This window comes from Moschus berezovskii, chromosome 12 (assembly GCF_049115385.1).
Source record: "Moschus berezovskii isolate FMDL1 chromosome 12, NW_MosBer_1.0, whole genome shotgun sequence".
Classification (NCBI taxonomy): domain Eukaryota; kingdom Metazoa; phylum Chordata; class Mammalia; order Artiodactyla; family Moschidae; genus Moschus; species Moschus berezovskii.
Window position 1 is genome coordinate 3,033,256 of NC_142471.1, and position 27,243 is coordinate 3,060,498.

Here is a 27,243-nt window from a genome sequence, read left to right on the forward strand (position 1 = left end):
ACTCTCTGGAATGTAATAATTTTACTTAAAAATGGTATTTCTTATTCAGAAGTTAATCAAATTAAATTTGGAAGGAATTTGATCCTAAAGCTGTTATAAGATATTTAAAACAAAAAGTACCTATTTACCTATTGCAATCGTCTATGCCTATCTGCTTTGGGAGAAAGAAAAGTACACTTGAATTATTAAGTCATGGAACAAAACTAAAAGATTTTGATTCTCCTGATTTTTCTTTTTGATACAAAAATAGCTCCAGGCTTCTTTATCTTCCCAAGTGGCTTCTTTTACCCTTGAAAATCTCAAGCTAAAAATTTGTAATTCTAAATTTGTTTCTTTATGGGAGAGGATTTTCTACATTTTAACATAAGGTAGAGAATTTTATAGGCTGAACAAAACACAAACTTATGCTTTATGGATAATCTGGATGATTTTTATTTTTTATTTTAATGTCTCTATCATTCACAAAGATGTTTCAAAACAGCCTAAATACTTCATTTGCTAAGTGAAGTGAAAGTCACCCTATCTTGGGTTTGAGTCTAGTCCCCAGAAGGTAAAATCACTTCAAGATTATTTGTTGTTTACACAGAAAAGCAGCCCAGCCAAAACCTGCTGTACATGACAGAACCTGATCAACTTTTAAGTGAAGGGATGTTTTGTCTTGAACTCACTGATTATTCTGAAAGGCAGGTATTTCTGTTGATGGGATTAATTGGTAAAGACTAGTTCCTCCAAGAAAACTTCTTTTAGCAGGAAAAGATTTGATGACAGATTGGTCAATCTTGAGGGTTTGATAAATTTTGCTTTTGGAATATGATGCAACAGAAGAATACTGACAAGTAAAGATACAACATCTGCTGCAAAGCCTGCCTTGCCCACCTCAACCCCTAGTATAACCAGTCTCTCTCTAGAACAACACAGAACCTTATATTTGCTCTGTATTGTGCCACGCATACCACCATGTTTTACTGGTGATGTGCAGACATGTTCACAACTTCTGTAACAGAAGGGCAAAGTCCTGTTTATCTCTGTGGTCCTGGTGACCAGCATGATTCATGATGTGGTCAGCCCTCTGCATCCTGGGCTCCGAATTCAAGAATTCAATCAAATGCAGATAAAAAATATTTGGGGGAAAAATTCCGTAAAGTTCCCAAAGGTAAACTAGAATTCACTGCACTCCAGCAATCATTTACACAGCATTTCCATAATATTAGGCATTATAAGTAATTGAGGTGATTAAAAGTATGCAAGAGGTAGGGTGGGTATTCTATGCAAGAACTGTGCCATTTTATTTAAGGGACTTGAGCACTGTTTTTGTATCAATCCTCCCTCGTGTCCTACTCCCTGCAGATATCTAGGGATGACTATATAGCTGCTGTTCAGTTGCTAAACCGTTCCCGCCTCTCTGCGACCCATGGACTGCAGTATGCCAGGCTTCCTTCACTATCACTGAGTTTGTTTAAACTGATGTCCATTGAGTCAGTGATACCATCCAACCATCTCATCCTATGCCACCCTCTTCTCCTCTTGCCCTCAGTTTCTCCTACCATCAGGGTCTTTTCCAAAGAGTTAGCTCTTCACATCAAGGGGTCAAAATATTGGAGCTTCAGCTTCAGCATCAGTCCTCCCAATGAATATTCAGGGTTGATTTCCCTTATGATTGACTGGTTTGATCTCCTTTCATTTCAAGGGATTTTCAAGAGTCCTCTCTAGCACCACAACTCAAAAGCTTCAATTCTTTAGCACTCAGCTTTCTTTATGGTCCATCTCTCACATCCATGCATAACCACTGGAAAAATCATTGCTTTGACTAGATGGACCTTTGTCGGCAAAGTGATGTCTATGCTTTTTAATATGCCCTCTAGGTTTGTCACAGCTTTTCTTCCAAGGAGCAAGCATCTTTTAATTCTGTGACTACAGTCACTGTCCACAGTGATTTTGGAGCCCAAGAGAGAATATCTGTTACAATTTCCACTTTTCCCCATCAATTTGCCATGAAGTGATGGGACCAGATGCCATGATATTTGTTTTTTAAAGGCTGAGTTTTAAGCCAGCTTTTTCACTCTCCTCTTTCACCTTCAAGAGGTTCTTTAGTTCCTCTTTGCTTTCTGCCATTAAAGTGGTATCATCTGCATATTTGAGATTGTTGGTATTTCTCCTGGCAAACTTGATTCCAGCTTGTGATTCAACCAACCCAGCATTTTGCATGATGAAACGGTAACCCACTCCAGTATTCTTGCCTGGAGAATCCCATGGACGGAGAAGCCTGGTAGGCTACAGTCCACGGGGTCTCAGAGTCGGACACGACTGAGCGACGGAACGGACGGACAGATGGACTCTGCATATAGGGCTTCCCAGGTGGCGCTAGTCATAAAGAACCTGCCTGCCAATGAAGGTTATATGTAAGAGATATAGGTTTGATCCTTAGGTAGAGAAGATCCCCTGGAGGAGGGCATAGCATCCCGTGAGCACAGGCACTGAGGTCCAGGCCTTCACCCATCACCTCCTGACATCAAGGGCCAACATTAATGTCTCTCCACAGGAGCTCTACTGAGCCCCAGGCTGACTAATGAAGGGGTCTGGGGCCCTCAGTTCAGTTCAGTTCAGTCACTCAGTCATGGCTGAGTCTGCAACCCCATGAGCTGCAGCACGTCAGGACTCCCTGTCCATCACCAACTCATGGAGTCCACCCAAACCCATGTCCATTGAGTCGGTGATGACATCCAACCATCTCATCCTCTGTTGTCCCCTCTCCTCCTGCCCTCAATCTTTTCCAGCATCAGGGTCTTTTCAAATGAGTCAGCTCTTCGCATCAGGTGGCCAAAGTATTGGAGTTTCAGCTTCAACATCAGTCCTTCCAATGAACATTCAGGACTGATTTCCTGATGGCACTCCTACCCCCAGTTGCAGCAACAAGGCAGAATGAGGTGGCTCAGAGGGGTGACAGTGAGCCTACAATCTAACAAGAAAATGGGCAAAAGACAGAGACTTCACCAAGAGAACACAGGAGATAAACACATGCTAAGATAGTCACTTAAAATTAGAAAATTTCCCATTAGAATCACGAAGAAATATTGCCTTACATCCATCCATTACAACAGCTTATCTGAGAATATTAAAATGGTACTGACATTCTGTGGTTTTCAGTCTGTTTGCCCTCTGATGGAGAAGGATAAGAGGCTTATGAAAGCTTCCTGATGGGATAGACTGACTGTGGAGGATCAGTTCAGTTCAGTTCAGTCCAGTCTCTCAGTCGTGTCCGACTCTCCGCGACCCCATGAATCACAGCACGCCAGGCCTCCCTGTCCATCACCAACTCCCGGAGTTCACTCAAACTCATGTCCATCGAGTCGGTGATGCCATCCAGCCATCTCATTCTCCGTCGCCCCCGTCTCCTCCCGCCCCCAATCCCGCCCAGCATCAGATTCTTTTCCAGTGAGTCAACTCGTCACATGAGGTGGCCAAAGTACTAGAGCTTCAGCTTTAGCATCAGTCCTTCCAATGAACACCCAGGATCGATCGCCTTTAGAATGGACTGGTTGGATCTCCTTGCAGTCCAAGGGACTCTCAAGAGTCTTCTCCAGCACCACAGTTCAAAAGCATCAATTCTTCGGCGATCATCTGTCTTCACAGTCCAACTCTCACATCCATACATGACCACGGGAAAAACCATAGCCTTGACTAGACGGAACTTGGTTGGCAAAGTAATGTCTCTGCTTTTTAATATGCTATCTAGGTTGGTCATAACTTTCCTTCCAAGGAGTAAGCGTCTCTTAATTTCATGGCTGCAATCAGCATCTGCAGTGATTTTTGGAGTCCCCAAAAATAAAGTCTGACACTGTTTCCACTGTTTCCCCATCTATTTCCCATGAAGTGATGGGACCAGATGCCATGATCTTCGTTTTCTGAATGTTGAGCTTCAAGCCAAACTTTTCACTCTCCTCTTTCACTTTCATCAAGAGGACTTTGAGTTCCTCTTCACTTTCTGCCATAAGGGTGGTGTCATCTGCATATCTGAGGTTATTGATATTTCTCCCAGCAATCTTGATTCCAGCTTGTGCTTCTTCCAGCCCAGCGTTCCTCATGATGTACTCTGCATATAAGTTAAATAAGCAGGGTGACAATATACCACCTTGATGTACTCCTTTTCCTATTTGGAACCAGTCTGTTGTTTCACGTCCAGTTCTAACTGTTGCTTCCTGACCTGCATACAGGTTTCTCAAGAGGTAGGTCAGGTGGTCTGGTATTCCCATCTCTTTCAGAATGTTCCACAGTTTATTGTGATCCACACAATAAAAGGCTTTAGCATAGTCAATGAAGCAGAAATAGATGTTTTCTGGAACTCTCTCGCTTTCTCCATGATCCAGCGGATGTTGGCAATTTAATCTCTGGAGAAGCTCTATACAGTTAGCAAAAGCAAGACCAGAAGCTGACTGTGGCTCAGATCATGAACTCCTTATTGCCAAATTCAGACTTAAATTGAAGAAAGTAGGGAAAACTACTAGACCATTCAGATATGACCTAAATCAAATCTCTTATGATTATACAGTGGAAGTAAGAAATAGATTTAAGGGACTAGATCTGATAGAGTGCCTGATGAACTCTGGATGAAGGTTCGTGACATTGTACAGGAGACAGGGACCAAGACCATCCCCATGGAAAAGAAATGCAAAAGAGCGAAATGGCTGTCTGAGGAGTCCTTACAAATAGCTGTGAAAAGAAGAGAAGCGAAAAGCAAAGGAGAAAAGGAAAGATATAAGCATCTGAATGCAGAGTTCCAAAGAATAGCAAGGAGAGATAAGAAAGCTTTCCTCAGCGATCAATGCAAAGAAATAGAGGAAAACAACAGAATCGGAAAAACAAGAGATCTTTTCAAGAAAATTAGAGATATCAAGGGAACATTTCATGCAAAGATGGGCTCGATAAAGGACAGAAATGGTATGGACCTAACAGAAACAGAAGATATTAAAAAGAGGTGGCAAGAATACACAGAAGAACTGTACAAAAAAGATCGTGAACAACCAAGATAATCACGATGGCGTGATCACTCACTTGGAACCACACATCTTGGAATGTGAAGTCAAGTGGGCCTTAGAGAGCATCACGACAAACAAAGCTAGTGGAGGTGATGGAATTCCAATTGAGCTATTTCAAATCCTGAAAGGTGATGCTGTGAAAGTGCTGCACTCAATATGCCAGCAAATTTGGAAAACTCAGCAGTGGCCAGAGGACTGGAAAAGGTCAGTCTTCATTCCAATCCCAAAGAAAGGGAATGCCAAAGAATGCTCAAACTACTGCACAATTGCACTCATCTCACACGCTAGTAAAGTCATGCTCAAAATTCTCCAAGCCAGGCTTCAGCAATATGTGAACCGTGAACTTCCAGATATTCAAGCAGGTTTTAGAAAAGGCAGAGGCACCAGACTGTGTGGGACACTGGGTCTTGTTCTGATGGGCTACGCCATGTTCAGTAAATCTTTAATCCAATTTTCTGTTGATGGGTGGAGCTGTGTTCCCTCCCTGCTATTTACCTGTGGCCAAACTATGGTGGAGGTAATGAATGGATGGATGGCATCACTGACTCAATGGACATGAATTTGAATAAACTCTGGGAGTTGATGATGGACAGGGAGGCCTGGCATGCTGCAGTCCATGGGGTAGAAAAGAGTCAGACACGACTGAGTGACTGAACTGAACTGAATGAAGATAATGGTGACCTCTCTCAAAAGATCCCATGCATGTACTGGTACAGTCTGTGCCCTCAACCCTGCAGCAAGCCACCACCAACCCAGGCCTTCACCGGAGACTCCCAGACATCCACAGGCAAGTCTCCTGTGGGGTCACTGTTTCTTTCTCCTGGGTCCTGGTGCTGACATCACCAACTGAACTGAACAGCCATTCTGCAAAAATAGTTTGGCACCTTCTTAAAAATACATTCTAAATATACATTTAACATATGCTGGGCATTTCTCTCAAAATGAGAAAACTGATTAGTTTAGTTCGCTTCAGTCACTCAGTTGTGTCTGACTCTTTATGACCCCAGGGACTGCAGCACGCCAGGTAACCCTGTCCAGCACCAACACCGGAGCTTGCTCAGATTCATGTCCATCGAGTCGGTGATGCCATCCAACCATCTCATCCTCTATTATCCCCTTCTCCTCTTGTCTTCAATCTTTCCCAGCATCAGCGTCTTTTCCAATGAGTCAGTTTTTCTCACCAGATGGCCAAAGTAGTGGAGCTTCAGTTTAAGCATCAGTCTTTCCAATGAATATTCAGGACTGATTTCCTTTAGGAATGACTGGCTGGATTTCCTTGCAATCCAAGGGACTCTCAAGAGTCTTCTCTAACACCACAGTTCAAAAGCATCAACTCTCCAGTGCTCAGCTTTCTTTATGGTCCAACTCTCACATCCACACATGACTACCAGAAAAACCATAGCCTTGACTACAAGGAACTTTGTCAGCAAAGTAATGTCTCTGCTTTTTAATATGTGGTCTAGATATGTCATAGATTTTCTTCCAAGGAGCAAGCGTCTTTTAATATCATGGTTGCAGTTACCATATGCAGTGATTTTAGAGCCAAAGAAAATAAAGTCTGTCACTGTTTCCACTGTTTCCCCATCTATTTGCCATGAAGTGATGGGACCGAATGTCATGATTTTAGCTTTTTGAATGTTGAGTTTTAAGCCAGCTTTTTCACTCTCTTTCCCTTCCATCAAGAGGCTCTTTAGTTCTTCTTCACTTTCTGCCATAAGGGTGGTGTCATTTGCATATCTGAGGTTACTGATATTTATTCAGGCAACCTTGATTCCAGCTGTGCTTCATCCAGCCCGGCAATTTGCATGATGTACTCTGCATATAAGTTAAATAAGCAAGGTGACAATATGCAGCCTTGACGTACTCCTTTCCCAATTTGGAAAGAAGTCCATTGTTCCATGTCCAGTTCTAACTGTTGCTTCTTGACCTGCCTACAGATTTCTCAGGAGGCAGGTAAGGTGGTCTGGAATTTCCATCTCTTTAAGAATTTTCCCCAGTTCATAGGGATCCATACAGTCAAAGGCTTTGGCATAGTCAATAAAGTAGATGTTTTACTGGAAGACTCTTGCTTTTTCTATAATTCAACGGATGATGGCAATTTGATCTCTAGTTCCTCTGCCTTTTCTAAATACAGCTTGAACATCTGGAAGTTCACAGTTCACGTATTGTTGAAGCCTGGCTTGGAGAATTTTGAACATTACTTTGCTAGCATATGAGAAGAGTGCAATCATGCAGCAGTTTGAATATTCTTTGGCATTGCCTTTCTTTAAGATTGGAATGAAAACTGACCTTTTCCAGTCTTATGACCACTACTGAGTTTTCCAAATTTGCTGGCATATTGAGTGCAACACTATAACAGCATCATCTTTTAGGATTTGAAATAGCTTAACTGGAATTCCATCACCTCCACTAGCTTTGTTTGTAGTGATGCTTCCGAAGGTCCATTTGCCTTTGCACTACAGGACGTCTGGCTCTAGGTAAGTGATCACACCATCATGGTTATCTGGGTCATGAAGATCTTTTTTGTATAGTTCGTCTGTGTATTCTTGCCACCTCTTCTTAATATCTTCTGCTTCTGTTAGTTCCATACATTTCTGCCCTTTATTGTGCTCATCTTTGCATGAGATGTTCCCCTGGTATCTCTAATTTTCTTGAAGAGATCTCTAGTCTTTCCCATTCTGTTGTTTTCATCTATTTCTTTGCATTATTCACTGAGGAAGGCTTTCTTATTTCTCCTTGCTATTCTTTGGGACTCTGCATTCAGATGGATATATCTTTGCTTTTCTCCTTTGCCTGTAGCTTCGCTTCTTTTTCAGCTATTTGTAAGGACCCCTTAGACAGCCATTTTGCTTTTTTGCATTTCTTTTTCTTGGGGATGGTCTTGATCACTGTCTCCTGTACAATGTCATGAACCTATGTCCATAGTTCTTCAGGCACTCTGTCTATCAGATCTACTCCCTTGAATGTGTTTGTCACTTCCACTGTATAATCATAAGGGATTTGATTTAGGTCATACCTGAATGGTCTCCAACGTTTTGCGACCCCATGGATGGTAGCCTGCCAGGATCCTCGGTCCATGGGATTCTCCAGGCAAGAATACTGCAGTGGGTTGCCATTCTCCTCTCCAGGGGATCTTCCTGACCCAGGAATCGAATCCAGGTCCCCTAAATTGTAGGTAGATTCAGTGATTTTCCCTACTTTCTTCAATTTAAGTCTGAATTGTGCAATAAGGAGTTCATGATCTGAGCCACAGTCAGCTGCTGGTCTTCTTTTTGCTGACAGTCGAGAGATGCAAATAATATAATCAATCTGATTCAGTATTGAGCATCTGGTGATGTCCATGTATACAGTCCTTGTGTTGTTGGAAGAGGGTGTTTGCTATGACCAGTGCGTTCTCTTGGCAAAACTCTGTTAGCTTTTGCCCTGCTTCATTTTGTACTCCAAGGCCTATTACTATTCTGTTTTCCATCTCTTTAATGTTGTCATTTTGAGTGTTATATAAATGGAATCATATAGTATATAACCCATAGCCTTCTGATAGTGGCTTATTTTCACTCAGTATAATTCTGTTGCAATACCACCAAGTGTTGAGTGTATTGAAAGCTCATTTCTTTCCACTGCTGAATAGTATTCCATAGTGCGAATGTCCCATGTCCAAGGGCAAAGGAGAAGCCCCAACAAGATGATAGGAGGGGCGAAATCATGTTTAGAATCAAACCCCATACCCACCAGAGATGCTCAGATGGTGCAAACAAAGCCTTGTACACACCAGGACCCAGAAACACCACAGAGACTGAGCCCGATCTGCCTTTAGGTGTTTGAGTATCTCCTGCAAAGGCATGGGTCAGCAGTGGCCAGCCATGGGGACATGGGCTCTGGTTGCAGCAGACCTGGGTCACGCAGTGTGTGACATAAGCCCTCTTGGAGGAGGTCACCATTCATGCCACCATGGAGCCGCCAAGCAGATGACCCACAAACTGCAGAACAATTATACCAAAGAAATTCTCACACTGTTAAGAAAGTTCTGGGACCCACAACAGATTTCCCAACCTGGGGATCCAGCAAAGGGACTGAGAACCCCCACGGAATTCTCTCTGGAGGCCAGTGAGATATGATTACAGAACTTCCACAGGGCTGGGGAAACAGATTTGGAGTACACGTTTGTTTGTACAAACAAAGTACAAAACTTTGTGCATATCAGGAGCCAAGAGACAGGAGCAGTGTCCCCACAAGAGACTGAGCCAGACTTTCCTGTGAGTGTCCAGGAGTCTCTGGCAGAGGCCTGGGTCAACAGTGGCCTGCTGCGGGGTCCAGGCACTGAATCCAACAATTTGCACACAAGTCCTTTTGAAGGTCACCATTACCACAATTACCCTGACCACAGTTTGCCTCAGGCCAAACAACAGAGAGAGAACACAGCCCCACCCATCAACAGAGAGATGGGATTAAAGATTAACTTTTCTTGGAGCAGCTGTGAAGAGATATCCCAAGCCCAATGTAAGAGAAACCCAAATAAGATGGAAGGTATTGCGAGGCGGTATCAGAGGGCAGACACACTGAAATCATAATCACAGGAAACTAGTTGATCTGATCACATGGACCACAGCCGAATGTGGTCCACTGGAGAAGGGAACGGAAAACCATTTCAGTATACTTGCCTTGAGAACCCCATGAACAGTATCAAAGGGCAAAATGATAGGATACTGAATGAGGAATTCCCCAGGTCGGTAGGTGCCCAGTATGCTACTAGAGATCAGTGGAAAAATAACTCTAGAAGGAATGAAGGGAGGGAGCAAAAGCAAAACCAATACCCAGTTGTGGATGTGACTGGTGATAGAAGCAAGGTCCGGTGCTGTAAAGAGCAATATTGCATAGGAACCTGGAATGTTAGGTCCATGAATCAAGGCAAATTGGAAGTGGTCAAACAGGAGATGGCAAGAGTGAACATAGACATTCTAGGAATCAGCGAACTAAAATGGACTGGAATGGGTGAATTTAACTCAGATGACCATTATATCTACTACTGTGGGCAGGAATCCCTTAGAAGAAATGGAGTAGCCATCATGGTCAACAAAAGAGTCCGAAATGCAGTACTTGGATGCAATCTTAAAAATAACAGAATGATTTCTGTTCGTTTCCAAGGCAAACCATTCAATATTACAGTAATCCAGGCCTATGCCCCAACCAGTAATGCTGAAGAAGCCGAAGTTGAACGGTTCTATGAAGACCTACAAGACCTTTTAGAACTAACACCCCAAAAAAGATGTCCTTTTCATTATACGGGACTGGAAGGCAAAAGTAGGAAGTCAAGAAACACCTGGAGTAACAGGCAAATTTGGCCTTTGAGCACAGAATGAAGCAGGGCAAAGGCTAATAGAGTTTTACCAAGAGAACACACTGGTCATAGCAAACACCCTCTTCCAACAACACAAGAGAAGACTCTACACATGGACATCACCAGATGGTCAACACCGAAATCAGATTGATTATATTCTTTGCAGCCAAAGATGGAGAAGCTGTATACAGTTAGCAAAAACAAGACCAGGAGATGACTGTGGCTCAGATCATGAACTCCTTATTGCCAAATTCAGACTTAAATTGTAGAAAGTAGGGAAAACCACTAGACCATTCAGATATGACCTAAATCAAATCCCTTATGATTATACAGTGGAAGTGAGAAATAGATTTAAGGGACTAGATCTGATCGATAGAGTGCCTGATGAACTCTGGACGGAGGTTCGAGACATTGTACAGGAGACAGGGACCAAGACCATCCCCATGGAAAAGAAATGCAAAAAAGCAAAACGGCTGTCTGAGGAGGCCTTACAAATAGCTGTGAAAAGAAGAGAAGCGAAAAGCAAAGCAGAAAAGGAAAGATATAAGCATCTGAATGCAGAGTTCCAAAGAATAGCAAGGAGAGATAGGAAAGCCTTCCTCAGTGATCAATGCAAAGAAATAGAGGAAAACAACAGAATAGGAAAAACAAGAGATCGCTTCAAGAAAATTAGAGATTCCAAGGGAACATTTCATGCAAAGATGGGCTCGATAAAGGACAGAAATGGTATGGACCTAATAGAAGCAGAAGATATTAAGAAGAGGTGGCAAGAATACACAGAAGAACTGTACAAAAAAGATCTTCACGACCAAGATAGTCACGATAACGTGATCACTGACCTAGAGTCAGACATCTTGGAATGTGAATTCAAGTGGGCCTTAGAGAGCATCACGACAAACAAAGCTAGTGGATGTGATGGAATTCCAGGTGAGCTACTTCAAATCTTGAAAGATGATGCTGTGAAAGTGCTGCACTCAATATGCCAGCAAATTTGGAAAACTCAGCAGTGGCCACAGGACTGGAAAAGGTCAGTCTTCATTCCAATCCCAAAGAAAGGGAATGCTAAAGAATGCTCAAACTACTGCACAATTGCACTCGTCTCACACGCTAGTAAAGTCATGCTCAAAATTCTCCAAGCTAGGCTTCAGCAATATGTGAACCATGAACTCCCAGATGTTCAAGCAGGTTTTAGAAAAGGCAGAGGCACCAGAGATCAAATTGCCAACATCCGCTGGATCATGGAGAAAGCTAGAGAGTTCCAGAAAAACATCTATTTCTGCTTCATTGACTATGCCAAAGCCTTTGACTGTGTGGATCACAATAAACTGTGGAAAATTCTGAAAGAGATGGGAATACCAGACCATCTGACCTGCCTTTTAAGAAACCTGTATGCAGGTCAGGAAGCAACAGTTAGAACTGTACATGGAAAAACAGACTGGTTCCAAATAGGAAAAGGAGTACGTCAAGGCTGTATATTGTCACCCTTCTTATTTAACTTATATGCAGAAGACATCATGAGGAACGCTGGGCTGGAAGAAGCACAAGCTGGAATCAAGATTGCTGGGAGAAATATCAATAACCTCAGATATGCAGATGACACCACCCTTATGGCAGAAAGTGAAGAGGAACTCAAAAGCCTCTTGATGAAAGTGAAAGAGGAGAGTGAAAGGGTTGGCTTGAAGCGCAACATTCAGAAAACAAAGATCATGGCATCTTTGATTCAGAAACAAAGATCATTTCCATCTATTTCTTGGGAAATAGATGGAAAAACAGTGGAGACAGTGTCAGATTTTATTTTTGGGGGGCTCCAAAATCACTGCAGATGCTGATTGCAGCCATGAAATTAAAAGACGCTTACTCCTTGGAAGGAAAGTTATGACCAACCTGGATAGTATATTGAAAAGCAGAGACATTACTTTGCCAACAAAGGTCCGTCTAGTCAAGGCTATGGTTTTTCCCATGGTCATGTATGGATGTGTGAGTTGGACTGTGAAGAAGGCTGATCACCGAAAAATTTATGCTTTTGAACTGTGGTGCTGGAGAAGACTCTTGAGAGTCCCTTGGACTGCAAGGAGATCCAACCAGTCCATTCTGAAGGAGATCAATCCTGGGTGTTCATTGGACGGACTGATGCTAAAGCTGAAACTGCAATACTTTGGCCACCTCATGCGACGAGCTGATACACTGGAAAAGACTTTGATGCTGGGAAAGGTTGGGGGCGGGAGGAGAAGGGCACAACAGAGAATGAGATGGCTGGATAGCATCACCGACTCGATGGACATGAGTTTGAGTGAACTGCGGGTGTTGGTGATGGACAGGGAGGCCTGGCGTGCTGTTATTCATGGGGTCGCGAAGAATCAGACACGAATGAGCGACTGAACTGAACTGAACTGAACTGAGCATGGCTCTGCCATCAGAATAAGACCTAGTTTCCCCCACAGTCAGTCTCTCCCATCACGAAGCTTCCACAAGCCTCTTATCCTTCTCCATCAGAGAGAAGACAGAATGAAAACCACAATCACAGAGAACTAACCAAACTGATCACACAGACCACAGCCTTGTCTAACTCAATGAATCTATGAGCCATGCCGTGTAGGGCCACCCAAGACGGACGGGTCAGGGTGGAGAGTTCTGACAAAACACAGTCCACTGGAGAAGGGAATAGCAAACCACTTCAGTATTCTTGACTAGAGTATCCCATGAACAGTATGAGAAAACTTATATCAGCACAAAAAATATGTGTATACCTATGGCTGATTCATTTTGAGGTTTGACAAAAACAGCAAAATTCTGTAAAGAAATCATTCTTCATTAAAAAAAAAAAAAACTTAATGTATGTAAATAGTCACAGGCCAAACGATGGTAGGGGTAATTGTGGTAACGGCAACCTCCTTCAAAAGGACTTGTACACGCACTGATGTATTCAGGGCCTCTGACCCTGCAGCAGGCCACTGTCGACCCATGCCTCCGCCAGAAACTCCTGGACATTCACAGGCAAGTACGCCTCAGTCTCTTGTGGGGACACTGCTCCCATTTCCTGGCTCCTGGTGCTCACAAGGTTTTCTTTGTGCCCTCTAAGAGTCTGTGTGGAGGAAGTCCTGTGGAAGTTCCATAATCATATTACAGAATTGGGCAGTAAACAGCCCAAATCTGAAAGCAACCCCAATGTCCCTCAATGTATAAAACAAATGTTAGAGCATTCACACCATGGAATGTTATTCAGCAGTGGAAAGAAATGAACTTTAGATACACTCAACACTTGGCTGGATTGCAACAGAATTAATACTGAGTGAAAATAAGCCAGTATCAAAAGGCTATGGGTTACATACTATATGATTCCATTTATATAACGCTTTCAAAATGACAAAATTAAAGAGATGGAAAACAGAATAGTAACTGTCAGGGATTAATAATGGGGAAAGGGATCTTTGGAAAGGTAGAACAATTGAGTGTTTTGTTTTCTTTTTTTTCAGTTGGCTTCATGACTTGCAGGATCTGTCCCTATCAGGGATTGAACCTGGGCCCTGGAAGTGAAAGTTCTGAGTCCTAATCACTGGACCACCAGGGAATTTCCAACAATTCTGTCTCTTGATTGTAGTGACGGTTACACAAATCAGCACATGTGATAAAACTCTATGGAACTACACACACAAACATGCATGCACATACACTCATTCACATACACACACAAGTGCATGTGAAACTGGCAAACCTAATAAAAGGTCTATGAAAAATACCAATGTCAGTTTTCAAGTTTTAACATTGTACTCTACTTCTGTAAGATGTTATCATTGGTGAAAACTGGGGAAAGGCTACACAGGACCTTTGTGTACTATGTATGCTGTTTCTTGTGAATCTGTAATTATTTCAAAATAAAAACTAAAAAAAAGATAATAACAAATCAGCAGGGCCCATTGGTCATCTGTTCCTTAACTTCCACAAACATGTACCTCTTTGAATACCCAGCACTGGCATATTGCCATCTGGTTCAGACACCCAGGAAAGAAGCTGACTTCAATATCTCCCCTCCTGCATCCGGTTAGGTACCACTTCCCAGCTTAGTCAGCCCTGATAAAAATTTCAGGAGATTTCCCCCTCTCTTATCACTGCCACTCCAGAGCCATCTGACCACATCCATCCCTGTCAGTCTCAGCCTCACCCAAATCCAATTTCAGCTCTCCTGTGGGTCAACTTCAGCAACATAGAATTCCTCACCCCAAATACTGTAATGTTTTCCACATCTGTGCCTTTCAGCAAAGTTTCTCCCACCTGCTGGGAAAGTCCTCATATCCTCTCTCAAATTTATAAGAACTTTTACAAATGGCTTGAAATCTTGCCTGATGATGAAGATTACTCCAGGTACCCCAAGACCAAGCAATTGTCACCTCTTCAGCAACTACCCTGTTCTTCCCACAGATTTCTATCCTAGCACTTGTCACCTTAACCTGTCATTATTTAGTTGTGTGTTTGAAACCCACCTCCTAATTTTGCAATCATCCATCTGGTGGTTAGTTTCTCTCATCTTATTTGAGAAAAAAAAAAAATGCATGTTGGACTTCCTGATGGTCTAGGGGTTAAGAATTCACCTGCCAGTGCAGGAGACACAGGTTGGATCCCTGGTCTGGGAAGACTGCATATGCCATTGGGCAACTAAATGCACAAGCCACAACTACTGAAGCTCACGCACCCTGGAACCTATACTCCACAACAGAAGCTACTGCAATGGAGACCGAGCACTGAAACTAGAGAGTAGCCCTAGCCCCTGCCTGCTGCAATTAGAAAAAGCCCACGCAAAGCAATGAAGACTCAGCACAGCCAACATTAAAAAAAAAATAAAAAATTTAAAACTATGCATGTTAAGTACAATATGAATGGAACAGCATTTTCTGTGTTGGACTGAGGACTTCTCAGCAATTTCAAGGAAAAATCATTCTGTATTATTAAAGGACTACTTCAGTTCAGTTCAGTTCAGTCACTCAGTCGTGTCCGACTCTTAGCGACCCCATGAACCACAGCACACCAGGCCTCCCTGTCCATCACCAACTCCCGGAGTTCACTCAAACTCATGTCCATCGAGTTGGTTATGCCATCCAGCCACCTCATTCTCTGTCGTCCCCGTCTCCTCCTACCCCCAATTGCTCCCAGCATCAGAGTCTTTTCCAGTGAGTCAACTTGTCGCATGAGGTGGCCAAAGTATTGGAGTTTCAGCTTTAGCATCAGTCCTTCCAATGAACACCCAGGATTGATCTCCTCTAGAATGGACTGGTTGGATCTCCCTGCAGTCCAAGGAATTCTCAAGAGTCTTCTCCAGCACCACAGTTCAAAAGCATCAATTCTTCAGCGATCAGCTTTCTTCACAGTCCAACTCTCACATCCATACATGACCATGGGAAAAACCATAGCCTTGACTAGACGGAACTTGGTTGGCAAAGTAAAGTCTCTGCTTTTTAATATGCTATCTAGGCTGGTCATAACTTTCCTTCCAAGGAGCAAGTGTCTTTTAATTTCATGGCTGCAATCAGCATTTGCAGTGATTTTGGAGCCCAAGAAAATAAAGTCTGACACGGTTTCCACTGTTTTTCCATCTATTTCCCATGAAGTGATGGGACCAGATGCCATGATCTTCGTTTTCTGAATGTTGAGCTTCAAGCCAACCTTTTCACTCTCCTCTTTCACTTTCATCAAGAGGCTTTTGAGTTCCTCTTCACTTTCTGCCATAAGGGTGGTGTCATCTGCATATCTGAGGTTATTGATATTTCTCCCAGCAATCTTGATTCCAGCTTGTGCTTCTTCCACCCCAGCGTTCCTCATGATATACACTGCATATAATTTAAATAAGCAGGGTGACAATACACAACCTTGACGTGCTCCTTTTCCTATTTGGAACCAGTCTGTTGTTCCATGTCCAGTTCTAACTGTTGCTTCCTGACCTGCATACAGGTTTCTCAAGAGGCAGGTCAGGTGGTCTGGGATTCCCATCTCTTTCAGAATTTTCCACAGTTTATTGTGATCCACACAGTCAAAGGCCTTGGCATAGTCAATGAAGCAGAAACAGATGTTTTTCTGGAACTCTCTTGCTTTCTCCATAATCCAGCAGATGTTGGCAATTTGATCTCTGGTGCCTCTGCGTTTTCTAAAACCTGCTTGAACATCTGGAAGTTCACGATTCACATATTGCTGAAGCCTAGCTTGGAGAATTTTGAGCATGACTTTACTAGCGTGTGAGATGAGTGCAACTGTGCAGTAGTTTGAGCATTCTTTGGCATTCCCTTTCTTTGGGATTGGAATGAAGACTGATCTTTTCCAGTCCTGTGGCCATTGCTGAGTTTTCCAAATTTGCTGGCATATTGAGTGCAGCACTTTCACAGCATCATCTCTCAGGATTTGAAATAGCTCAATTGGAATTCCATCACCTCCACTAACTTTGTTCGTCATGATGCTCTCTAAGGCCCACTTGACTCTACATTCCAAGATGTCTGGCTCCAGGTGAGTGAGCACACCATCGTGATTATCTTCGTCGTGAAGATCTTTTTTGTACAGTTCTTCTGTGTATTCTTGCCACCTCTTCTTAATATCTTCTGCTTCTGTTAGGTCCATACCATTTCTGTCCTTTATCGAGCCCATCTTTGCATGAAATGTTCCCTTGATATCTCTAATTTTCTTGAAAAGATCTCTTGTTTTTCCGATTCTGTTGTTTTCCTCTATTTCTTTGCATTGATCACTGAGGAAGGCTTTCTTATCTCTCCTTGCTATTCTTTGGAACTCTGCATTCAGATGCTTATATCTTTCCTTTTCTCCTTTGCTTTTCGCTTCTCTTCTTTTCACAACTATTTGTAAGGCCTCCTCAGACAGCCGTTTTGCTTTTTTGCATTTCTTTTCCATGGGGATGGTCTTGGTCCCTGTCTCCTGTACAATGTCTCGAACCTCCGTCCAGAGTTCATCAGGCACTCTATCAATCAGATCTAGTCCCTTAAATCTATTTCTTACTCCCACTGTGTAATCATAAGGGATTTGATTTAGGTTATATTTGAATGGTCTAGTGGTTTACCCTGCTTTCTTCAATTTAAGTCTGAATTTGGCAATAAGGAGTTCATGATCTGAGCCACAGTCAACTCCTGGTCTTGTTTTTGCTAACTGTATAGAGCTTCTCCATCTTTGGCTGCAAAGAATATATTCAATCTGATTTCGGTTTTGACCATCTGGTGATGTCCATGTGTAGAGTCTTCTCTTGTGTTGTTGGAAGAGGGTGTTTGCTATGACCAGTGTGTTCTCTTGACAAAACTCTATTAGCCTTTGCTCTGCTTCATTTCATGCTCCAAGGCCAAATTTGCCTGTTACTCCAGGTGTTTCTTGACTTCCTACTTTTGCCTTCCAGTCCCCTGTAATGAAAAGGACATCTTTTTTGGGTGCTAGTTCTAAAAGGTCTTGTAGGTCTTCATAGAACCGTTCAACTTGGGCTTCTTCAGCATTACTGGTTGCGGCATAGACTTGGATTACTGTAATATTGAATGGTTTGCCTTGGAAACGAACAGAAATCATTCTGTCATTTTTAAGACTGCACCCAAGTACTGCATTTCAGACTCTTTTGTTGACCATGATGGCTACTCCATTTCTTCTAAGGGATTCCTGCCCACAGTAGTAGATATAATGGTCATCTGAGTTAAATTCACCCATTCCAGTCCATTTAAGTTCACTGATTCCTAGAATGTCGATGTTCACTCTTGCCATCTCCTGTTTGACCACTTCCAATTTGCCTTGATTCATGGACCTAGCATTCCAGGTTCCTATGCAATATTGCTCTTTACAGCATCGGACTTTGCTTCTAGCATCAGTCACATCCACAACTGGGTATTTGTTTTGCTTTGGCTCCATCCCTTCATTCTTTCTGGAGTTATTTCTCCACTGATCTCCAGTAGCATACTGGGCACCTACCGACCTAGGGAATTCCTCATTCACTATCCTATCATTTTGCCTTTTGATACTGTTCATGGGGTTCTCAAGGCAAGTATACTGAAGTGGTTTGCCATTCCCTTCTCCCGTGGACCACATTCTGTCAGACCTCTCCACCATGACCCGTCCGTCTTGGGAGACGCCGGCGTTGCCGGCTCCGGCAGCGCAGATGCGAGGGACGCCGGCTTGGGTGGCGCAGACGCAAGGGACGTGGGCTCCAGCGCAGCCGACCACGTGCAGAATCATGGCCAAGAGGAGCTACCCCACGCCCAAGGTTAGGGTGGTGGCCGAGAGGAGCTGTCCCTTCCAAGAGGCGGTGGCTGCTTGGGCACAGGAGGAGGGGCAGCCTTGAGGAGATACCCCTTGTCCAAGGTAAGGTACAGCGGCTGTGCTTTCTTGGAGCAGCTGTGAAGAGATACTCCACGATCAAGGTAATGAAACCCAAATAAGAGGGTAGGTATTGGGAGGGGGCATTAGAGGGCAGACACATTGAAAAAATGACTACTTAGATAGACCTTTAATACATCATACATTCCAGAGTTTATGGTTGGACTCTATACTACTTGCTGGCCTGTATTTCCTCTAATCTTGAAAACTAGCTTTTTAAGAGGTATATTCTTCATAGTCCACAGACTAAGATACCACAGTCCCACAGATCTTTCCTTTCCGGGTAAAAGAATAACTGGAATGTTGTTAAATGCCAAGGGCTGAGGGGAAATTGCAAAATGGTAGTCATGTACACATAGCAACAGTGAACACAGACCCACAGCAACTGAGACACAGACAATAGCGATGGTGAACATATACACATAGCAATAGCGGACAGACCCATAGTGACGGTGGACACTGACACAAGCAATTTCACACTGAATGGACATTCAGGGACCCTGAAAATATCACAATCACATATTGGCAAATCACTGTACATTGGTGAGTAAACAGAAAGTTCAGAACCAAATACACATCTAGAATCATTCAATTTCCTAAATAAGTTATTGACTGAAAAGAAAAAAAAAAAAGCACAACCTAAAAGTTGAGAATTGTGTTTTATTCAGGGACCTTACTGAGAACTATAGCCTGGGAGACAGCCTCTCAGAGAGCTCTGAGGGAGAGAGTTCAAACAGGTAAGGGAGGAGACAGGACGTATAGAAGTTTTTGCTGAAAAAACAAAACTAAAAAAAAAACATGTAGTCAAAGATCAAGATCACTGCTAATCACAAATAAGCCAACATCTCAAGTTAATGATTATAGTTGTCTTTCTGTGTAGAGGCAGATAGAAGAGTCTGGGCTCACTGAAGTCATTCCTTTGATGTGCATGTTACAGGGATCCCGTCTGGGGCCTGCATCCTGCTTCTCTCCACCCCAATCCCTTCAGGCACACCACTAGGGGCAGCTGCAGTGGCCAAGGGCTTAATGGCAAGTAACATTCTTTGTTTACTAAAATGGCAGGCAATATTTTTTTGTCCAACATTCAGTGAAGGAAAATATAGGAATTTTATATCCTTATAAAGACATTTGACTATTCCTTTCATTGACTAATGGCCCACCCAATCATGGGTGACAAGGAGAGGGGAGGGTGATGCATCCATCAAGAAGAATGTTAAAACCATCAAATGTTATTCCAGTTCATGAATAATTACCTGTTAGGACTCTGGTTTGGTAGTAGCTAAAGCCTTTAGCAGGTACCTGCAACCATCAATACTTGATATCACTGAAATACCTCTGCCTTATTCCCAGGAAAAACCAGATGGTCTTCCACATAAACTATTAGTTTCCTGTATCATCAGCAGAATGGTGGTGGTGGTGGTGGTGGTGTAGCCACTCAGTCATGTCTGACTCTTGCAACCCCATGAACTATAGCCCGCCTGGTTCCTCTGACCATGGAATTTCTCAGGCAAGAAAACTGGAGTGGGTTGCCATTTCCTTCTCCAGAGGATATTCCTGATCCAAGATTTAACCCGAGTCTCCTGTACGGCAGGTAGAGTCTTTACAAAGTGAGCCATTAGGAAAGCTTTAAAGGGATTTAAAGAAGGGAAGTCAAGAAACACCTGGAGTAACTGGCAAATTTGGCCTTGGAGCACGGAATGAAGCAGGGCAAAGGCTAATAGAGTTTTGTCAAGAGAATGCACTGGTCATAGCAAACACCCTCTTCCAACAACACAAGAGAAGACTCTACACATGGACATCACCAGATGGTCAACACCGAAATCAGATTGATTATATTCTTTGCAACCAAAGATGGAGAAGCTGTATACAGTTAGCGAAAACAAGACCAGGAGCTGACTGTGGCTCAGATCATGAACTCCTTATTGCGAAGTTCAGACTTAAATTGAAGAAAGTAGGGAAAACCACTAGACCATTGAGATATGACCTAAATCAAATCCCTTATGATTATACAGTGGAAGTGAGAAATAGATTTAAGGGACTAGATCTGATTGATAGAGTGCCTGATGAACTCTGGACGGAGGTTCGTGACATTGTACAGGAGACAGGGACCAAGACCATCCCCATGGAAAAGAAATGCAAAAGAGCGAAATGGCTGTCTGAGGAGGCCTTACAAATAGCTGTAAAAAGAAGAGAGACAAAAAGCAAAGGAGAAAAGGAAAGATATAAGCATCTGAATGCAGAGTTCCAAAGAATAGCAAGGAGAGATAAGAAAGCCTTCCTCAGTGATCAATGCAAAGAAATAGAGGAAAACAACAGAATAGGAAAAACAAGAGACCTCTTCAAGAAAATTAGAGATTCCAAGGGAAAATTTCATGCAAAGATGGGCGCGATAAAGGACAGAAACGGTATGGACCTAACAGAAGCAGAAGATATTAAGAAGAGGTGGCAGGAATACACAGAAGAACTGTACAAAAAAGATCTTCACGACCAAGATAGTCACGATAATGTGATCACCGACCTAGAGCCAGACATCTTGGAATGTGAAGTCAAGTGGGCCTTAGAAAGCATCACTACGAACAAAGCTAGTGGAGGTGATGGAATTCCAGTGGAGCTATTTCAAGTCTTGAAAGATGATGCTGTGAAAGTGCTGCACTCAATATGCCAGCAGATTTGGAAAACTCAGCAGTGGCCACAGGACTGGAAGAGGTCAGTCTTCATTCCAATCCCAAAGAAAGGCAATGCCAAAGAATGCTCAAACTACCGCATAACTGCACTCATCTCACACGCTAGTAAAGTCATGCTCAAAATTCTCCAAGCCAGGCTTCAGCAGTATGTAAACCGTGAACTCCCAGATGTTCAAGCAGGTTTTAGAAAAGGCAGAGGCACCAGAGATCAAATTGCCAACATCCGCTGGATCATGGAGAAAGCAAGAGAGTTTCAGAAAAACATCTATTTCTGCTTCATTGACTATCCCAAAGCCTTTGACTGTGTGGATCACAATAAACTGTGGAACATTCTGAAAGAGATGGGAATCCCAGACCACCTGACCTGCCTCTTGAGAAACCTGTATGCAGGTCAGGAAGCAACAGTCAGAACTGTACATGGAACAACCGACTGTTTCCAAATAGGAAAAGGTGTACGTCAAGGTTGTATATTGTCACCTTGCTTATTTAACTTATATGCAGAGTACATCATGAGGAACGCTGGGCTGGAAGAAGCACAGCTGGAATCAAGATTGCCGGGAGAAATATCAATAACCTCAGATATGCAGATGACACCACCCTTATGGCAGAAAGTGAAGAGGAACTCAAAGGCCTCTTGATGAAAATGAAAGAGGAGAGTGAAAAGGTTGGCTTGAAGCTCAACATTCAGAAAACAAAGATCATGGCATCTGGTCCCATCACTTCATGGGAAATAGATGGAAAAACAGTGGAAACAGTGTCAGACTTTGTTTTTTTGGGCTCCAAAATCACTGCAGATGCTGATTGCAGCCATGAAATTAAAAGACGCTTGCTCCTTGGAAGGAAAGTTATGACCAACCTTGATAGTATATTAAAAAGCAGAGACATTACTTTGCCAACCAAGGTCCGTCTAGTCAAGGCAATGGTTTTTCCCGTGGTCATGTATGGATGTGAGAGTTGGACTGTGAAGAAAGCTGATCGCCGAAGAATCAATGCTTTTGAACTGTGGTGTTGGAGAAGACTCTTGAGAGTCCCTTATACTGCAAGGAGATCCAACCAGTCCATTCTAAAGGAGATCAATCCTGGATGTTCTTTGGAGGGACTGATGCTAAAGCTGAAACTGCAATACTTTGGCCACCTCATGCGACGAGTTGACTCACTGGAAAAGACTCTGATGCTGGGAAATGTTGGAGGCGGGAGGAGAAGGGGACGACGGAGAATGAGATGGCTGGATGGCATCACCGACTCTGTGGACATGAGTTTGAGTGTACTCCGGGAGTTGGTGATGGACAGGGAGGCCTGGCGTGCTGTGATTCATGGGGTCGCGGAGAGTCGGACACGACTGAGCGACTGAACTGAACTGAACTGAACTGAAAGAAGGTATAGTGAACATTCGTGGCACAAGGCTGGAAGCATTCATCTTACCTGCTAGAACCATTCCTCTAATGTCTGCCTGCCACCATAGACAATTACTGGGAAAGGTTCAGTGCCTGTAATGTCAGTGGAGACTGTCTGCCCAGGAGAGCTGAATATAGTTATTAAATAGGGGGAGGACAAAAAGTACTTCCTGCACCCTACCATTTGTTAATGTTCCCAAAGAGAGAATCGAGAGGTAGATCACAGAACAGAATCTATATAAAAACAGTCACTGGTAGAAACAGACAAGCATTCTAAACAACTGAACACTACACATGAGGATGGGCAATTTGTGTTCTTCCAAGGTGAGACTTCCAGATGGACGGAAAGAAACTGCAAGAAAAGCAGAAGCAGACAAGTGCTCCCATCATCAAATACAGCTTAGGTTTAAAACTAAAACGTGAGGGAAAAGAACAGTAGAGACCAAGGCCAGTGTGAAACCAACATAAAATCATTCCAAATTTTAAAAAATTTATTAAGGATTCATTCTCCTTGGACTTTTAAAAATTTATGATTATAGTGCTCGTTTTATTTATCCTCTATTTTGAGAACAGTAACTATAATTTTCCCAAATCTTCCTTTATTCTAATTGAAGTATAGTTTATTTATAATGTTGTGTTAGTTTCAGGTGTACAGCAAAGTGATTTAGTTACACACATGTAGGTATACCTATTCTTTTTCAGATTCTTTTCCCATATAGGTTATTACAGAATATTGAGAAGAGTTCCCTGTGCTATACAGTAGGTCCTTGAAGATAATCTATTTCATATATAGTAGTGAAAAGAAAGTTAAGTCGCTTAGTTGTGTCTGACTCTTTGCAACCCCATGGACTGTAACCTACCAGGTTCCTCTGTCCATGGGATTTTCCCGTATATAGTAGTGTGTACATGTTAATCCCAAACTCCTAATTTGCCTCTCCCTCTTTCCCCTTTGATAACCATAAGTTTGTTTCTAGGTCTGTAAGTCTATTTCTGTTTTGTAAATAAGTTCATTTGTATCATTTTTAGATTCCACATGTAAGTGAAGAATTTGAGGACAGTATTAGTAGATCTTTTTAGATTACTATTAGTAGATTTTTTTCTTCTCTCTTTTGAGAAACCTTGGGTATTTTGTTCCAGGTGAGTACATATTAAAAGACAGCCCTGTAATTTATAAACAGGTCTGTGGTTGGAGCAGAATTTCTCAGGGAAGTGTTAACACTGGAAAGGTACAACACAGCAACCCTCCCTCCATTCTGGCCTTTCAAGCAATGCCTGTGCTCCCAGCTCTAGTTGGATGCCACACATCCCCTCCACAAACCGACTGCCTTCACCATCTACTCCTCGTTTTAAGGGGATGGGGCTTAGAGTGCACTATATTTTGTGTTAAATTATTATCTCATTGAATGTTATCTCATTGGAATACTTTCATGATTATTAAAAATTTATGCATATTTTATCCCCCCAAAGTATATCCTCTTTGCTGGGGATGGAGGGCAGCAACAGGCATCAGCATATTTCCTAGAAACATTCTATAGACAAAGCATAAATTGGAAAAGAATATGTGTAAGCATAAATTATTTTTAAAAGCATTAATATTGTTGTCGTTCAGTTGCCAAGTTGTGACCAACTCTTTGTGAGACCATGGACTGCAGCACATCAGACTTCCCTTTCCTTTGCTACCTCTGAGTTTGCTCAATCTGACCATCTCATTCTCTGCCTCTCCCTTCTCCTGCCCTCAATTTCTTCCAGCATCAGGGTCTTTTCCAGTGAGTCGAGTATTCACATCCAGTGGTCAAAGTATTGGAGCTTCCACTTCAGCAACAGTCCTTCCAATGAATGTTTAGGGTTGGTTTCCTTTAGGATTGACTAGTTTTATCTCCTTGCTGTCCAAGGGACTCTCAAGAGTCTTCTCCAGCACCACAATTCAAAAGCATCAATTCTTCAGTGCTCAGCCTTCTTTATGGTCCAGCTCTCACATCTGTACATGACTACTGGAAAAACCACAGCTTTGACTAGACAGACTATTGTCGGCAAGTCCTGTCTCTGCTTTTTAACATGCTATCTAGGTTTGTCATAGTATACATTTACTATTTCCATATATATTATTTTAAACATTTAATTAAATATCCAATACTATATTTTAACATGGACAATATACACAGCTTTCCAGAAATGGAATTACCAGTCACATCTAAGGAAAACCTTACTTCAACTTTACCTAGTGTTCACCATTTCAGAAAATCCTATGAGTGGTGATAAAGGTAATTTTAGCTGCTGTATTCAAAGGGGTTATAAATAAAAGGACAAATATTGATTGCCTTCATCATACTTGCTGGTTCAATAATTTACATGCATTGATGAAATTAAGTGCACAAGGTTACTTTAGAGTATAGGCATCAGAGCTTTAAAGTTATAAATGTAGCTAGGTTTTTATCTATTAATTTCTTCTCAGAATGGTAAAGGAAATGTGGACAAAGAATGTTTGTTGATGCCATTTCAGTAAACCAAGGATGTTGCTGCCTTCAGCCACTACAGCCACCTCCTCTCTGAGCCCTGAGAGGATATGGGAGGGAGTAAAATAGGACACTGGCCCTAAGTAGTTAAGGTGCACATCAAAGGGATGTTTCAGTGAACCCAGACTCTTGCATCTTCCTATACACAGAAAAGCACTGAGGCCACTAACTTGAGATGTCTGTTTTGTGATTAGAAGTCACCTTTTTATCTTCAACTACATGTTTTTTCCTTTTATATATCCTTACCTCTTTGGGACAGTCACTCAGAGCTCTCTGAGAGGCTGCATCCCAGGCTTACATCCTCAGAATGCCTGCCAAGTAAAACATAGTTCTCAACTTATAGGCTGTACATATTTTTCAATTGACAGTAACATATTTGTTAGGAAAAGGAGGCACTTAATGGATAGGATTGAGAATTAGCAGCCTGGTCTAAGGATTATCCATCTGGGATGACTCATCCTTCTGCATGAAGCTCACTCAATAAAGAGACTCCAAAAGGAAAGGAAAGTGGTAACACGAGCTTCAAAAGCAAATATTGCGACATGGAGTGATGCAGTCAATGTCCACGGATTAATTCCTGAGGGTGCCTGGTCATTTGAAATGAGTGAGGGCAGGAGGGGAAGGGGAGAAGGTCCAGAGCAGAAGGAAGCTGCATAGAGTCACAAGTACAGTCTCTCTTCAGGCCCCTTGGGGACGCACAAGGAGGTCAGTGGTTGTGACGCACTGGGGAAACACGGGGGTCAACCCAGGCGGCTCTCAGCTGTGCTTTATGCGGGGGACGTAGCGCCAGAGACCTGACTTCCTGTCACGGATATGAGAAAGTGAGAGTCTTTATTTCATGCGTCAAAGTAAAAACTCATCCTCGGATTAACTTTGCATTACACCTGATCACAGTTCCTGATTCTCCTTAAAATATGTCATCACTTAAGTAACGGTCAAAAGCTTGATGTTTTTAAAAACATTCTATTTAAGAGAACGTGTCAAAGCTAGTGTTATGTTTACTATAACTAAATGCATTTATTTGGTGAATATTTCTTTGGGATGCTTAGTGGGTTCCCAATGGGAATATGCTACTAAGGAAAAGAAGCAGACGTGGAACTTACATGATGTTGGAGGAGATGACAGTAAATGCTGGGGCTGTGTGTGGAACATCCAGGCTAAGTGCTCTAAGGGTGAGGTTGTTCTGAGTTTATAATAGGAGGGTCTTTGACCTGGAAGAATGAATGAGGAGGAAGGAGGGGATGAGAAATGCTCCCGAGGAGAAGATGGTGAGCAGAAGCTTCCATCTGAGAGCAGCATGTCAATGGAGTTCTAGGGGTGGACAAGGAGGTTCTGAGAAGCAGACCCAAGTGGCTGGAGGGCAGACATCTGGGAGAGCTGTTCTCCAATGTTCCTACCCTTGGATTTCACCAATCAAATTAGAATCTCAAGTTAAAATGAGGTAAAAAATTATGTGAACATTCCCATGTCATTCATTTCCAGTGAAGCCGAGTTAGTCTAACTTTTATTTCTAGGAATTCCCTGGAAGCCATTTATCTAAAAGGAGCACAGTTATCAAAACCACAGTTGCTACCTTCATTACATGGCAGTTGATGTCATGTCTCAGAAGGAGTAGAAAGAAACATAATGTCTGGATTTTACTAAGTCCACAGCATTGATATGTTAAGTGATCCGAGATCAACAGTCTTTCTTTTTTATTCTGACATTCACCTTAAGCACGTTCATACTTGAAAATGAGGAACACAGATTCCAGGAACCAATCCAAAAAGCAATGAAATGCAAGAGTACAGTTTTCAAACAGCTCTGTGGGGAACTTTATTTTCTTGGTCTCCAGTATCACTTCAGGTGGTGACAGCAGTCATGAAATTAAAAGATGTCTGCTCCTTGGAAGGAAGGCTATGATGGGCCTAGATGGTGTATTAGGAAGCAGAGACTACTTTGTCAACA

The 27,243-nt window shown here is 42.6% G+C and overlaps 1 protein-coding gene across 1 annotated transcript in view; it reads right to left on the reverse strand.

The window, feature by feature from the left end:
- Positions 1 to 27,243, reverse strand: part of FMN2 (formin 2) — a 363,411-nt gene that overhangs the window by 96,022 nt on the left and 240,146 nt on the right. The window lies entirely within an intron of this gene.